We start from the raw sequence: 17,507 nt of genomic DNA, 5'->3' as shown, positions 1-17,507 counted from the left end.
CTGTTTTTCAGGCAGACCCAATTGGGCCACCTTCTGTGCCACCCCCTAATACTTACCTGAGCCCATCTTAATCCAGCAATGTTGCACAAGAGTCATGGCTGCCCAGGACTCTCCCTCCTCATTGGCTGAGATAGCAGCGGGCGACACTGGCTCCCACTGCTGTTAATCAAAGTCAGAGAGCCAATATGGAGAGAGGGGGGGGATGGGCCCGAACCACAGCTCCATGTCTAAATGAACATAGAGCAGCAGCTCAGTTCAGGTGCTCCCATAGCAAGCTGCTTGCTTGCTTGCTGTGGGGGAACTTGGCAGGAGGGAAGGGCCTGGAGCTCCAGCGGGGGACCCGAGAAGAGAAGGATCTGGGCTGCTCTGTACAAAGCCACTCCACTGAGCAGGTAAGTAAAACATGTTTGTTATTTTTAAAAGAAAAAAATGACTTTAGTATCTCTTTAACTTGGCCTAAGCCTTAAATTGAACTCCTACACTAATTATCAGCTATTTTGTATACTCAACTCATCTTTCATTGGGGGTCTCTCTGCAAGCATGAAGGTAACATACTATTCTCACAGACTTATCTAGTTGGCCCATCATATTGGCATTTAGTGTTGGGCGAGCAGTTCGAGCCGAGCATAAATTTGGCCAGGAAAGGGGGAACCAATGAGCGCCCCATGAACCATATCAGGCCTAATGCTCTCAAAATGGGGAGGTGCTTTGGGGCAGTGGGGTTCCACCCCTTACCTTTTTCATAACTGTCAGATGGCGGAGCAGGCAGTCTGCGGTTAGCATTCGTCGTGATCGGAGCTTTTTTATCCTTTTTCGGGTCCGGCGGAGCATTGTGATTGATTGATGATGGATCTACATCAGGGACAAATATTTATAAATGTCAAATATTAAATAAAAATAGTATCACAAATTACACACATATATAAATACCCTTGTTCCACCAATAAAATATAAAATATATATTTTTTTTTATTGGTGGAAGAAAGGTATTTATATCTGTGTATGTGTGATTAGGCCAATCGGCAATGATATTATATGGGCATGATGACATTGTGGGTAGTGATGGGTGTCCCTTTCCCCACTATGTCCGTGCAGTTTTGTTTTTTCCCATACTTGGCATTGAGGCTGGCGCCGTCTCTATGGTCTGGCACTGTTGTTGGGACATCTCCGCCTCTGTGGTATGTGACTCCACCGAGGTCCGATCATGTGACCCATCATCATATGGTCACATGACCCTTTGACACACAGACGCTATTGGCCAGCCCCCTGGCATCCGCCTGATGCGAGTGCCGTGATGTCACGTGTTGGCGTCGCAGCGTCTTTTGGAGGGGCCTCGCAGGGCAGTGCATTAGGTCCCCTGTGCGGGGGATTTCCGGCCATATGCAGTGTCCCTTATGTAGGGATTTTCAGGACTTCCGGGTCACCCATGACATCTGATGGACTGACGTTAGGGAGGGAGCCCAGCCCCTGGTCACAGGGGGTTTGATAACGCAGTCCACCAGGGTTTTTCACATACGTGGATCTGTGATGGTGCCTGTCATTTTTACAGCCGTTTATACACTGGCAATTACATAGTTACATAGTTAGTCAGGTTGAAAAAAGACACAAGTCCATCCAGTTCAACCACAAAAAAAAAACAAAAAAAACCAAAATAAAAAACACAGTAAAATCCTATACACCCAACTCCATACCCACAGTTGATCCAGAGGAAGGCAAAAAACCCCAGCAGAGCATGATCCAATTTGCTACAGCAGGGGAAAAAATTCCTTCCTGATCCCCCGAGAGGCAATCGGATTTACCCTGGATCAACTTTACCTACAAATCTTAGTACTCAGTTATATTCTGTACATTTAGGAAAGAATCCAGGCCTTTCTTAAAGCAATCTACTGAGCTGGCCAGAACCACCTCTGGAGGGAGTCTGTTCCACATTTTCACAGCTCTTACTGTGAAAAAACCTTTCCGTATTTGGAGGTGAAATCTCTTTTCCTCTAGACGTAAAGAGTGCCCCCTTGTCCTCAGTGTTGACCGTAAAGTGAATAACTCAACACCAAGTTCACTGTATGGACCTCTTATATATTTGTACATGTTGATCATATCCCCCCTTATTCTCCTCTTCTCAAGAGTGAATAAATTTAGTTCTTCTAATCTTTCCTCATAGCTGAGCTCCTCCATGCCTCTTATCAGTTTGGTTGCCCTTCTCTGCACTTTCTCCAGTTCTCCGATGTCCTTTTTGAGAACTGGTGCCCAAAACTGAACTGTATATTCCAGATGAGGTCTTACTAATGATTTGTACAGGTGCAAAATTATATCTCTGTCTCTGGAGTCCATACCTCTCTTAATACAAGAAAGGACTTTGCTCGCTTTGGAAACCGCAGCTTGGCATTGCATGCCATTATTGAGCTTATGATCAACTAAAACCCCCAGATCCTTCTCCACTACAGATCCCCCAGTTGTACTCCCCCTAGTATGTATGATGCATGCATATTCTTAGCCCCCAAGTGCATAACTTTACATTTATCTACATTAAACCTCATCTGCCACTTAGTCGCCCAATTAGACAGAGCATTGAGGTCGGCTTGTAAATTGGAGACATCCTGCAAGGACTTTATTCCACTGCATAGCTTGGTGTCATCTGCAAAGACAGAAATGTTACTTTTGATCTCAGACTCAATATCATTTATAAATATATTGAAAATTAAGGGTCCCAGCACTGAACCTTGGGGTACACCACTGATAACATTGGACCATTCAGAGTAAGAATCATTAACCACGACTCTCTGAATTCTGTCTTTCAGACAGTTTTCTATCCATTTACAAACTGATATATCCAATCCTGTAGACCTTACCTTACACATGAGCCGTGTGTGCGGAACTGTATCGAACGCTTTTGCAAAATCCAAATATATCACGTCCACAGCCACGCCTCTGCCCAGGGTTTTACTTACCTCTTCATAAAAGGAAATCAGGTTTGTCTGACAACTTCTGTCTTTCATGAATCCATGTTGCCTGCTGCTTAAATAGTTTTTTTCCAGCAAGAACTCATCCATGTGGTCTTTTATTAAACGTTCCAGTATCTTCCCAACTATAGAAGTTAAACTAACAGGTCTATAGTTACTTGGTAAAGACTTTGTTCCCTTTTTAAATATGGGCACCACATTGGCCCTGCGCCAATCCAGTGGTACTATTCCTGTCTTTAATGAGTCCCTAAATATTAGATACAGTGGCTTTGAAATTACAGAGCTCAACTCACATAGGATCCGTGGATGGATGCCATCAGGTCCAGGTGCTTTATCCACCTTTATTCTGTCTAAATATTTCTGGACCATATCACTTTTGAGCCATTGTGGATTTGAGGCTGTGTCACTCCCACCCCCATTTTGGACATGAGCTCCCCCATGCTCCATTGTATACACAGAGCTGAAGAAAATATTTAATAAATTTGCCTTCTCTTTGTCCCCAGTCACCCACTCTAGATTATTTTGTAAGGGGCCTACATGCTCAGACTTCACCTTTTTACTATTAATATATTTAAAGAATTTTTGGGGGTTTGTCCTACTATTTTTTGCAATCTGTCGTTCGTTTTGAATTTTTGCATCCTTGATTTCCTTTTTGCATATCCTGTTATATTCTTTGTAACATTTAAACAACACTAGTGTTCCTTCATTTTTATATTTTTTAAAAGCTACTTTCTTATTGTTTATAGCTTTTTTAACTTTGACCGTGAGCCACATAGGTTTTATTTTTAGCCTTTTAAACTTATTGCCCATGGGAACATACTTTGCAGTGAGGTTCCACACAGTCTTTTTGAAGAATTTCCATTTCTGTTCTGTGTTCATCTGTGCCAATAGTCCCTCCCAGTCCAAGTCCTGGAGAGCAGCCCTCATCCTTGGAAAATTTGTTCTCTTAAAATTTAGTGTTTTAATATTTCCTGTATGTATTTCTTGCTTATAGTTAACATTAAATGAAATCATGTTATGATCACTGCTACCCAGGTGTTCCTTTATCTGAACATTAGTAATAAGCTCTGCATGGTTTGAGATTATCAGGTCCAACAGGGCATCATTCCTAGTTGGGGCCTCAATAAACTGCACCATAAAATTGTCCTGCAATAGGTTTTTAAATTTTTGTCCTTTAACTGTCCCAGAAGTGCCATTAATCCAGTAAATTTCTGGGTAGTTAAAATCCCCCATTATTATCACCGTCCCAGACCTTGCAGCCCTTTCCATCTGTGCAAGGAGCTGAGTCTCCACCTCCTCATTAACATTGGGTGGTTTATAACAAACTCCAATGATTAATTTTGAACTACGCACATCTGTATGCAGTTCCACCCATAATGCTTCAGCCTCATCACACTCTCCATCAACCAGGTTCTCTTTCACGCTTGCTTTGAGGTCACTTCTCACATAGAGACAGACCCCTCCACCTTTCCTTTTTACCCTGTCTTTCCGAAAGAGAGCATAGCCAGGAATATTAATAGCCCAGTCATGTGAGGATTGAAGCCAATTTTCAGCAATACCGATTACATCATAGCTCTCCTCATGCACCAGAGCTTCCAGCTCACCTGTTTTGCTTGGCAGACTTCTGGCATTGGTGAACAAACACTTAAATGTATTGTTACATTTTTCTCTGGTGTTTTTCATATAATTTATAGTAGTACAAATGGCACTATTATTTCCAATGGCTGTTTGCTACATGGGAACTTTCTTGTCACCTGCCATAACCCTCCCCCCATCTATCCCCATTCCACTCTCCATTAATGTCTGACCACTAACTGACCTGTCTGCTCGATGTAATTCTAATTCACCCTCCCCCTCAATCCTAGTTTAAATACTCCTCCAGCATTCCCATAAATTATGCGGGTGGCTTTTACACTTGATATGCAAGCCATGTGAGATACCATGTCGCCTATTGGTCAGTAGACTATAGGGATGTCTCTATACACAGCACAGAGTCATGGGTTATGTGGAGTACTGTGTGTGCTTCCATTATGGCCAGTTTGCATAATATATTAATGATGATGTGTTTTATATGTACTGAAGTGTATTGAGTTTGAAGACTAATGCATAAGTTTGGAAAGTTTGTGTTTTTTTTGTTTTTTTTTTGTTTCATAAGAAGTTTGTGTTTTTATCCCTGTGAGTGAAGGAGGTGTATGACATCACTTCCTGTCTGATCCCGCCTCTCAAAGGTGGGTCTGGGCCATTTTATGTCTATAAAAGCTAGCAGTATGGGGGTGCAGAGATATGCCCCTGTTGACGACTTTCTTAGTCGAAACATGTCGGGTTTTGCATCATTGCACCCCATACTGCTTTTATTTTGCTCATGTGATCACTTTTACCATTATTTTTGTGTCATTTTTTGTATGACCATTGTATTCCAATAAACCTTCAGTGTTTTTTTTTTATGACCTACACCATTTGGAGCATTCTTTGTATGATTTTGTCATTTTTGGAGTCCACACGGATTTCCCCCACATTCACTCTTCAGCGGAAGGACCACTGGCTCTCTACCCCAGCTCTCAGGACTTAACTCACAAAAGCCATCCAGACCGTTTGGATAACCTGCGAGACCTTACCGCATCGACCCGGGTCTTTGTGACCACAAGCCCATCTGACCCACTGTTGTATAACAGATGAGTCCATCTCACATGGTAAGAGTACCTCACCTTTTCCTTGTATGAAGTAACCTTTATCTCCTCAGTCAACTGGCTATTCAGCATTCAGTGTTGTCATCTGGAGGGAACTTTCTCACAACGTGTGTTCATCACATATGGACTTTGGACATATGTGACATTGTATATGACATATGGACATTATTGTATTCAGTTGTGTGTTCCACTATTTAATATTATTACTTACATTGGTTACATCCATTATTTTGTGGCTTTTCTAACTAGTTTACCACTTATGACTATTTAGCGCTGCACTATCTATTTTTTATTCTTGTTTGACTTTGTTGGAGTGCTGACAGCTCCGTGTTTTCACATTTTGGGTTTTAGCGCAGTTTTTTCTTGGGTCTCGGCAATACAGATAAAACTCATTGAAAGAAATGGCATGGGTTCCCCCAGTCCATTACCAGGCCCTTTGGGTGGTGTCAGAGGGGGTGGGGTCACCCATTTACTTCACAGGGTGGCCCTGCCCTCAGCTATATAACAGCTGTCACGGCGGGGGAAGCGTCACTCAGCGGCCACCTCCCATGGAGGCGTAACTGTTGTGGCTTTTTTTTCCGGTCGACATCAACATGGATTTACATCACTGGACATTTTTATTTTTTAATAAAGGACTTGTCCCAAGCTGTCTCTTGTCTTTTTTACAATTTTTGACACTATTTTGGTGAAATGGTTAGGGTTAGTACCTGTTATCAATTCACATGAGGGGCAGGATCTGGGGTCCACTTGTTAAAGAAGGCTTCCAGATTCCAATAAGCCCCCCGCCCACAGACCCCCACAACCACTGAGCAAGAGGGCTGGGGATGAGGCCTGTGTCCCCATCAACAGCATCCTCCCCATGTTGAGGGCATGTGGCCTGGTACAGTTCAGGAGGGGGTGCTCTCACATCCCTCCTCTTTTCCTGTGGCCTGCCAGGTTGCATGCTCATATAAGGGTCTGGTATAGATTTTTGGGTGGACCCCTACACCATTTATTTTTTTAATTTTGGGGCAGGGTTTCCCTTAAAATCCTGAAGGGCCTGGTATGGATTTTGGGGGGACTCCCATGCAACTTTCTTTTTAATTTTGGTTCAGAGTTCCCCTTATTATTCATACCAGACCCAAAGGGCACAGTTTTGAACTGGGGGGGGGGAACCTATGCCGTTTTTTTCAATTAGTTTTATCAGTATTGCCAAGACCCGACAATTCATTATGGCCACGAGTAGTTTTAAATGACTTTCTTTCTTTTAGAAATTTTATTTTGCTGCGGGACTGTTCTAAATATGAGAAAAATGTGCCACTTTACAGGCATACTATACACACCCCCAGGCATGAAATGTAAAGAAATATTTCACGTTTATTGTTTCACTTTAAGCATTATTAAAATCACTGCTCCTGAAAAAACGACAGTTCTTAAAAGTCTTTTTGCATTGGTACATGTCCCCTGGGGCAGGACCCGAGTCCCCAAACACTTCTTTTCATGACAATACCATGCATATAAGCCTTTAAAATTAGCACTTTGGTTTTTCATGCTTGTGTCCCATAGACTTTAACGGTGTTCGCGTTTTTGAACAACATTTTTGCCTGTTCGCAAGTTCTGGTGCAAACCAAACCCGGGAGGGGGGAATTTTTAGCTCATCCTTAACAGAGACTACTCAAAATTGGCTTTTATACTTTTACATTCCTTAATTACCGCATTCCTGGAAAACTACTTAATTACTGCATGCATTTAAGTATTTATTTCCTTCTGTAAATTGAGTTTAAAGACCTTTTCATGCAGTAATTGCCGAGCGTTTTCAGTGTTTTGTGTTAAATACCGTAAAACGGCATAGTGAATTGACAATTTCAGGATCGCATGTGGTATTTAGGGAAAATGTGTCCAGGCACCTAACTACCGTATGCAATCTGCTTAAGTGAATGGAGGCCATTATCTTGGTGTGTTAGCTTTGTGAATTAAGCCTAATGTCTGGTATTAACTTTGGTTTGAATTTACTGAAATTTATCAAACATGTTTATAAAAATGTATCAGATTGCTGTTTAATCCTATATATAAAAACATTTTGGTATGGATTTTAAATATTCAGATAAAGACCAAATTATTGTCAAAAAGATTCTAATACATTTTGTAGCTGTTTGTTTGGATGCCTTTGCATTAACTATAAATCATATTTCCTAGCATATAGAATATGCAATAAAGACACACACATATCTTTGTAAATGACAGTGTCTGTAGCTACATATCTGGAAGGTGCCACCCCTCATCATGGATCCAAATTCGAACTTCATTCCCATGTTTGTTTATCACAGAAAGTCATTTGATATGAAAATTCACTCATTTATTGGTGAAACTTTTTTTTCTGCTGATGAAATCTCTGTAGACTGAGCATATTCCAAGCACACAGGCAGCAGAGTAACTTTTCAACCTAACCCGTCTGGCTTTCTTTGAATGACTCAAAAGGCACTTTTTATTCCTGTAATATGATAACAATATCTGTTATCCTTTATAAGAGAGAGTCCTTTTAGAAGACTTGTTATGGTTACCTCATTGATATAAAGAACAGTCGTCTGTCTACCCGTTACTTAAAGTAAGGAGCGTTGACAATAATACAAGAAGGCTAGATTGTTTTTGCCTTTTAGAAAACGTTATGCAAACTCTTTCTTTTGAACAACCTGTGCTTATGCTCTGAAATATTCTGAGCCATTGTTGAAAAAGATCATTTTGTTCAAAAGACATACCAGTTATCATTTTCTTCCCAGTCTAAGTTCTAGAAAGATAATTCAGTTTATTATTTTCCAAAATAAAAGATATATTTGTAACCAAAGCACACTGGAAAAGAAGAAAAAGATTTGCTGGCTGAACTTTTTATGAACAATAATTTTGTCACTCTTGAAGAATGAAGAATGTGGAGATTTGTATGGGTGGGGCAGTGTAAGGCAAATAAAATAAGTGCCTCTGCAGGATAAAAGAACAAGTTTAGGATTCTCACTCTTTCTTCAAAAATGGAGCGGCAACCTGCAGTACAGAAAGGAAAAGCATCTAGGGGCATTTGGATTCTACTGGCTAATGGTTAGTATGTTTCTCACTTTTGCAGTATTAGATTTTGATCAAATCTTGAATTCACAAAAATGGGTATCATATAAGGAAAACCTATAAGCATATTTTTCAAAGTGACTACAAATCTGGAGACAAAATTGCATGTGTGTGTGTGTATATATATATACTATATATACACTATTTTTAACCTCTTACATTTGTAGTGCTATTCCCTAATATATATATATATATATTTTTGAGTAAATAGTACTACAAGTGTAAGATTTTGAAAGGTTATGATCCTTAATACATTATAGAAGCTTAATTCCCATTGTGTATTTACAATATTGGGGCTTAACTGTTTGTCATGCCAGGGACCATCAGTGAGCTTTCCAAAATTAGTATGAATCACTTGTATTAGATGGTTCATTTTTTAAGTTACAAGTGTCTATTTTAACAAAACAGAACAATGTTGTATATCTAAATAAGCTTAGAATTAGTTAATATTCATAAGCTAGGTGAATGAGACACATTAATTGATCCTTCTATCTGTGGTCCTCAAAAGCATTGTGCTTTAGGAGATAACATGATGCTCAGAAATTCATGCACTCTTTTCATTTGGAATTTTATCATTTTACTTCTGTGTTCTTACTGTTGAAATCATATAATAATTGCAGTATTTTGTAATAAATAAGGGATGTTTCATGAACAAACATTAAGGAACTGAACATTTTTAATTCTAAACAACGTTTACAAAATGCAGTACAATGCATTGCCGTATAGATTATATAGTGGGGTCAATCCAAAAAAGCTTTACCACACGTTTTATGTGTTTTCATGTGTGATATTTGATTTATGCATTGGGTAACTCACACAAGGCAGAACATTATATCATCAATGAAAATGTGGTATTACATGTACTATTATCATATACAGCTGAGTGTTAGCACTCTTTCAAAATGCATGTAAAGTCATTTCAGAAAGATTATCACACAAATTATGTCTGGTGATAATTGTAAGGTGAGAGGTGTACTAAGAAAGGTTATTTTAAACCCTACTGAAGTCAATGAGAGCCAAATGTTAAATAGTAATGGACAACCACCACTGAAGAGAAAGCCACTCCAGGGGAGCACATTAGCCATCCACTCAGAGCACAGCCAGTGTTTAGGTGGAGATGCTAGCACAACTCAACTCGCCTGCAGATACACAATCAAAATAAATCTGGGATTCGCTGCAACACTTCACCTATATTGATCCTTCGTGCAAAAGAAATCACAGGCAGTGCAGGGTACAGTAAGAGTTGATGCGTTTCATGCTGTGACTAGTGATTACTCATAACTTCATACCATGAGCAAAAATAGAAATTGTAAACTTATATTTTTGCAGATTAGCGATTTCAGTAATTTTTAAAAGACATTAAAAATGAAAAATTCTTTTAAATTACATGTCTAGAGTATGCCCTTAATCTGTGATGAGGACAAGTACTTCTTCTCCATATCTCTGGCCTAATGATTGTGAAGGTCTGTGGGTGAACAGCAGAAAAGGGGCTAGTTTATATCTACCTCATCCCTTGTCTTTGTCAACAGAAATTACAACCCTCAGATTAGTGACCCAACTTGTTCTCACTGAGAAGATAGATAGTACCAAGCATAGTATCATGTACTGAAATATATCAAGCTAGATAAGACTGCCTGTAGACAATAACAGACTTGCAGGCAGGATCAAACAAGTCTTGCCTGTAATCAATCAAAATCAAAAATGTGTAGCGCTGTCAAACCATAACACAGGATTGTCCCTTCCCCCTGTCAGAACTGAGATAATATATAAATGAGTATGATTTGGACTCAAAAAGAGTCCAAATCTGAAAAGAGGCCCGAATAAGGAACAGACCGCGGCATAATGAAAACCGAATTTTCTTCAAAAGAAGACAAATTACAAAAATAAAGCATACCAAAACCTTTACCACACCATCAATAAAAAGTCACGACAACATTGTCACGCACTTAAAAACACAACCAGGGCTCACAGGTTTACCTACAGTGAGGTAAGTATCAGCTGTGGGAATGTTTTGAGAACATCCGTGATCCATGCCTGACAATAATCAAAAGACAGGCAAAGCTGGACAGTATCTTCAATATGTCACAAGATGAAGTCAAACCATAGCTCCTTTACTATATGTAGTGGTATATGGAGTAGTAACACATGGTGGATAATGTATGCAATCCAGCTGTAAGTGACTTGGCCCAATAGTCTCAAGGATAAATTGTCAATAGTCACTAAGACACAGTCATGAATAGAATCACATTGGCATATGTAAGTAAAGGGTCCATGCAAGGCATAGCTGGCAAGCAGGAAACTAATTCATTTAGCTGGAGTAGCAAAAAGAGGGGAGAAAGCAGCCAGCAGATGAACACAGATTTTACTGGGCATTCCACGAGGCAGTGGAAAATTCAGCTAGACAATGTATAGTCCCAGTAACTATGTCCCATCAAACAATCTAACCTGTAGTATGGCTAAAGTGCGCCACTCTGTCCACATCCATCCCCTGTATGCCGCCATAAGTGTGAGTGTACAGGCTTACTATGTGCCGTTTTGGGAACATGAGGAAGTGCTGCCAGGTTCACATCCACGTGTGTGAAGTGGCTGATGTACAAGCCACAATGGTGTGCTCAGGAGGCTGGGTCACATGACGTGATGTCAATGCATTTCGCTCACCGAATTACATGAGCTTCATCAAGGCAATCGGACACTAACTGACACGTTTGACACTGCACAAATGGCACTAGCCATAAAGAGATTAAACATCTAGGGCGATCAAAGGCACTGTGTGCCTAGCCAGTGTTTTTGTGTACACACGATTGCTTTCGCTAGGGGAAGATATTGATTCTAGTCCCTGATCTGCAGAGGCACAGAAATGTCCCTATCCCCTGTCAGAACTGAGATAAGCCTTGTTTACATAGGAAAATCTCAGTTCTGTGTGTTTTACTAATGATCGCCTGGTGTCGGAGGACATCGAGTCCCCGGGACCCGTAGATCAGCTTCTTCTTTGATTTATCACATCAGATGCAGCCTGCCGCCGGTGTGCACGTGCCGCTACAGGCAGAAACGCAGGATCAGGTGTGTGTGTGTATGTGTGTGTGTGTGTATATGTATGTATGTATATATATATATATATATATATATATATATATATATATATATATATAATATCTGACCCTGCACACAGCTGCCACCCTGTAGCAGTAAGAGTGTTTAAGGGTGGTCAGCAAGTGGTTAAAAATCACTTTATGAACACTAAATTGCAACATTGTTTATTGGATATACATACCACACACAAGGACCAGTGTTTCTGACATTTGCACAGAATATAGATATATAATGTTTACAATATGTTACAATCTTTCAGTATCTATGTCCTTAATTGCACAGTGATTGTTATAGTTTAAGGCAGGTGTGTTGTAGTACAGTGCTATGTGTATTATGTCACTGAAGGCAATTTGTTTATTTACATTATTGAAAATGGGAGTTGTTGCATTGTAGTATTGCAAGCGTCAGTCACACCATATTGTCTTTACAGAATTTATATTGTTTTCAATATTTATGCACTATATTGCACAGTGATTGTTATAAGTGAAATACTGTGTGTTATTGATATATGCACTTTGCTGATGCACTTTTCTTAGTTAAGGACGCAACTGTAGGTGGTGCTTTGTAGTATAGCTCCATGTGTATGATGTAGAGTTGTGCTGTTGTATCATCACACCATATTCTCCTTACTTACCTTGGTTGTATCCTATTTATAAGATACACGCACAATGGGGTGCAGCTGTACTTTCGTAACAGACCCATAGTGTGGAGTATAGAATTGATTAATCTTAATTCTAATGATTGACTTCTTACAAACTGACTTGTTGGAACATTTCTGCAGGTTTTAATCAGGAGTCAGTAACCAAGTTTTAAGCCAATATGCAACAAATTATGAAGAGTGACAGGAGAAAGTAAATCTGAAACAAAATTACAGTAGAAAAATGGAAGTGAATAACAGAAGACAAGCACAATTACAACCTCAGCAGCAAATCAGGATTTACAGAATAATGTCTCAAAGCACCGAAGCATTAAACGACACCATGGGCAGCCAACGTGTCAGTGCAATAATACTGTATTAAATCTAGAAACTGCACAATATCATAGTTTTGCACTTCTGTCTGAAGACCACACTGAAGACTGGACAGGGTCCAGAGGTAGCAATCATGGAAAATTTTGTGAGATAGGAAACTGCTGGGGGCTCATTGGAATACCTTTTAACATTCTCCAGATAATTTTCAACGTGACTGCAGAGCCTCTGATCCCCATCATACGCTTAACTTAGGCCTTAACTTTCCTGGCACTTTGGATCTCGGTCCCACCTTTTAAAATAAAATTTTCAAGCCTTGTTTGCCCCTGGGATTTTGGAATTTGATTGTATAACCACTTGCCGTCGCCGCACCGTCGAAATACGTCCACAAGGTGGCTCTCCTAGGCGAGAGCACGGAATATGACGTCCTGCCTATTAGCCGCCACTAGTGTGCCCGGCGGGCGCGATCGCTGCCGGGCACACGCGATCGCTCGGTACAGAGCGGGGAACGGGAGCTGTGTGTGTAAACACACAGCTCTCGTTCCTGTCAGCAGGGGAAATGCTGATTTTCTGTTCATACAATGTATGAACAGAAGATCAGTGTTTCCCCTAGTGAGGCCACCCCCCCCCCACAGTAAGAACACACCCAGGCATACTTAACCCCTTCCCCGCCCCCTAGTGTTAACCCCTTCACTGCCAGTGGCATTTTTATAGTAATCTAATGCATTTTTATAGCACTGATCGCTATAAAAATGCCAATGGTCCCAAAAATGTGTCAAAAATGTCCGTAGTGTCCGCCATAATGTCGCAATACCGAAAAAAAAATCGCTGATCGCCGCCATTACTAGTAAAAAAAAATATTAATAAAAATGCCATAAAAATACCCCCTATTTTGTAAACGCTATAACTTTTGCGCAAACCAATCAATAAACGCTTATTGCGATTTTTTTTACAAAAAATATGTAGAAGAATACGTATCGGCCTAAACTGAGGAAAAAAAAGTTTTTTTATATATTTTTGGGGGATATTTATTACAGCAAAAAGTAAAAAATATTCATTTTTTTCAAAATTGTCGTTCTATTTTTGTTTATAGCGCAAAAAATAAAAAACGCAGAGGTGATCAAATACCACCAAAAGAAAGCTCTATTTGTGGGAAAAAAAGGACGCCAATTTTGTTTGGGAGCCACGTCGCACGACCGCGCAATTGTCTGTTAAAGCGACGCAGTCCCGAATCGCAAAAAGTACTCTGGTATTTGGGCAGCAATATGGTCCGGGGGGTAAGTGGTCAATAAAAGTGAGGCTTTGCCCTGGTATGGACAGACCCTAGCTCTGCATTGAAGCATGAATCAAGGCCTATGTGGATTGTGTGTCTGTATTAGAAGCTTCTTCTTGTGTTCCAAAAAAATATTTTAAGGGTTTTAAGATTTGTTTGGACACTTTCATGTTTTTTTTATTTTATTTATATCTTAAAGGATAAATTCACATTCAAAAATAAAAAATAAATGCACATTTTTGCAGGTATTAACCACTTGACCACTGGGCACTTAAACCCCCTTCCTAACCAGACCAATTTTCAGCTTTCGGTGCTCTCACAATTTGAATGACAATTACTCAGTCATACAACATTGTGCCCATCTGATTTTTTTGTCCTATTTTTCCCACAAATAGTGCTTTCTTTTGGTGGTATTTGATCACCTCTGCGGTTTTTATTTTTTGCGCTATAAAAGAAAAAACACTGAAAATTCTGTAAAAAAATAAAAAAAATCTTTTTTTTCTGTCATATTAGCAGGTATTGCAGAGTATTGGGGGTATTGCAGAGTATTGGGGGTATTGCAGAGTATTGCAGAGTATTGGGGGTATTGCAGGGTATTGGGGGTATTGCAGGGTATTGGGGGTATTGCAGAGTATTGGGGGTATTGCTGGGTACTGGGGGTATTGCTGGGTACTGGGGGTATTGCTGGGTACTGGGGGTATTGCTGGGTACTGGGGGTATTGCTGGGTACTGGGGGTATTGCTGGGTACTGGGGGTATTGCTGGGTATTGGGGGTATTGCTGGGTATTGGGGGTATTGCTGGGTATTGGGGGTATTGCAGAGTATGGGGGGTATTGCAGAGTATGGGGGGTATTGCAGAGTATTGCGCAGGGAGGGATGGCTGGATCTGTGACTGCATTTGTCACAGATCCAGCCCACAGCAGCTGCTGCTGCTTCCGCTCTCCCCCCTCTCCTCTCACACTGTACTGATCGGTACAGAGAGGAGAGGGAGGAACCGGCGTCATTACATGACGCCGGTTTGTTTACAAGTGATCGCTCCGTCAAAGCTATCAGCGGCAATTTACCGCGATCTGTGATGCGCAGGGTCTTCTAGACCTGGCTCTCACGGATGATTCCTGGAGCGCGCCCTAGGGGGCGCGTGAGAGGAGGATTCTGGGAGGACGTCCCAGGGACATCCTCCCCGAACAACTCCACCGTGCTGTAGACGTCTTTTGTCTATGGCGCGGTGGCAAAGAGGTTAAAAATATGCATTTTTTTGTTAGGAGCCTGTAAAGCATTACACCCACGATCAGCAGATCCCTGCCATGGTGCTGCAAACATTCTGTGTAGACGTCTGCCTGTACCTCCGATACAGGCAGGCAGTTACTGAATGACAAGAAGCTCAATGAACTACCTAGGGTACTCAACAGCGCCCTGGTAGTTCATTGAGAACTGCAAGTCAACAGCCACAAATGCTGTCAGTACTTGCAGTCTATAGATTCACAGGGATCTGTGAATCAATGACCCGACCATATGGGCTAAGACCCGCATGGCCGTGCTCTTTGAATTGTCACAGAGAGTGGGGGGAAGATCCCTAGCTTGCTGTCACAGCGAAGGGAGAATCTAGGGAGAGGGGTCCCACTCAGATGCTGAACATGTCACATATTACACCCTAAATATGTGTGTAACATGTTCAGAAAGGTGAACTCTTTTAAGGCACATGAACATATTTGCACTAAAAATGTAAGCTATCCAAACATATTTATGTCATAATATATCAATGTGAAATAATTTTGGCTGACATGCAATAATGTCAAGTAAACTTTGCTGAAAAATATTGCCAACATCTTTTAAATACAACTAATCTACAAAGATCCATAAAGTATGTTCATTTATTTTATTTTACTGGAAAAGTAGAAAAAAACGGAACCTCCAGGTTAGGCTACTTCCACTCTATACAAAATCTCTAAGGTGGAAATATTAAAATAACAAATCTTTTCAAAGGATCTTTGACAATTTTCGATTATGTTTCGAAAGACGTCTGTCCCTTTTGAAAATCTGACTTTCTATAGTAATCCCCGAGAGATCTACTAGTCAATGGGTTTATCACTTGTTCTCCAATTACTGCATTTATGTGTATGACACCCAAAAATACAGTTAAAAGTTAGGTTAAAATATTTAGCAAATTATAACTTTCATTACTTTGATGTTCTGTTAAATATAGTAATTTTATTAATACATTCTACATTTATAAAATTAACCACTGAGAAAATTTCATAATGGCACCATAGTTGCCATTTTGTTATTTTACACCAAGGCAGTAAAGAAGTAAAAGTTCTAAACTTACCTTAAGCGTGCTCTCCTCTTATAGAGAAACTATATTGGCTTGGGTCAATTTTGTTATATTTTTTATACATAGAAAACAAAAGGTTCACTAAGCATTAGGAGTTATCTAAAGTTTGGGCACAGCAGCAGATGTCTCTTTTCCGACATCATCTGATTCATTTGTGTCTTTTACACATAGTTGGTGAGCAGTAAAGAAAAGTCTGGTATTGCAAATAGTTAAGCAGCAAAATGTTTTTAGACTTTTTTTGTGGTTTTTACATTTTAAACCATTGTCACCTTCACGTTGTACCACTGGTTTAAAAATTGCTATTTTATAGGTAACGTCTTGTTATAGGTACATCTAATTATACTTAAGTAGATGCCAGAATATGTACATTATGGGCCAGATCCTCAAAAGAGATACGCAGGTGGATCTGCTGTTCCGCCTGCGTATCCCTGTTTCTATCTTTGGAACTGATCCACAGAATCAGTTTCCAAGAGATAGACAGAAGATCCGACATGTGTAAGGGACTTACACTGCCGGATCTTAGGATGCAGTACCGCATCCGCCGCTGGGGGCATTTCGCGTCGAAATGCCGCTTCGGGTATGCAAATTAGCACTTACGGAGATCCACGAAGCTTTTCAGCTTCGTTTTTTCTCCGTAAGTATTAAGTTGCATGTGTAAAATTAGGGCTGCTTTTACAAAGTGTGAACTGTTTACACCTTGTAAAAGTAGGCCCTTCTTACCCGCGACGCTGTTATTTTTATTTATTTTTATTTTTTTTCCCGCCGTATCTTTTTTTTTCCCGCCGCAACTTTTTTGACCCGGCGCGATTCACGAAGCTCAGCGTAACGTAATTTCGCGCTATGCACGTCGGGAAAATTACGTCACGAGCATGCGCAGTACGTCCGGCGCGGGAGCGCGCCTAATTTAAATGGGACTCGCCCCCATTTGAATAGGAACTCCTTGCGCCAGCGGAATTTAAGTTACACACCCGAAAATTTCTAGGTAAGTGCTTTGTGTAACTTAAATGGGAAAAGATAAGTTACGGCGGCTGGCTGTGGATCTGGCCCTATATTCTATGTGTCCATGCACACATTCACGTTTTTTTGCGTTTTAAAGCAGTTGGGTTTAGGC

The 17,507-nt window shown here is 40.5% G+C and overlaps 1 long non-coding RNA gene across 1 annotated transcript; it reads left to right on the top strand.

Annotated features, from left to right (window-relative positions):
• Positions 1-5,211: 5,211 nt before the first annotated feature.
• Positions 5,212-12,718, top strand: LOC120928585. The gene is made up of 2 exons (XR_005747242.1): positions 5,212-5,647; positions 12,606-12,718. It is a non-coding gene; the product is annotated as an uncharacterized LOC120928585 (long non-coding RNA).
• Positions 12,719-17,507: the final 4,789 nt, after the last annotated feature.

The sequence above is a fragment of the Rana temporaria genome, chromosome 2 (genome assembly GCF_905171775.1).
Source record: "Rana temporaria chromosome 2, aRanTem1.1, whole genome shotgun sequence".
Lineage (NCBI taxonomy): Eukaryota > Metazoa > Chordata > Amphibia > Anura > Ranidae > Rana > Rana temporaria.
This window is presented reverse-complemented; position numbering and strand designations above follow the sequence as displayed.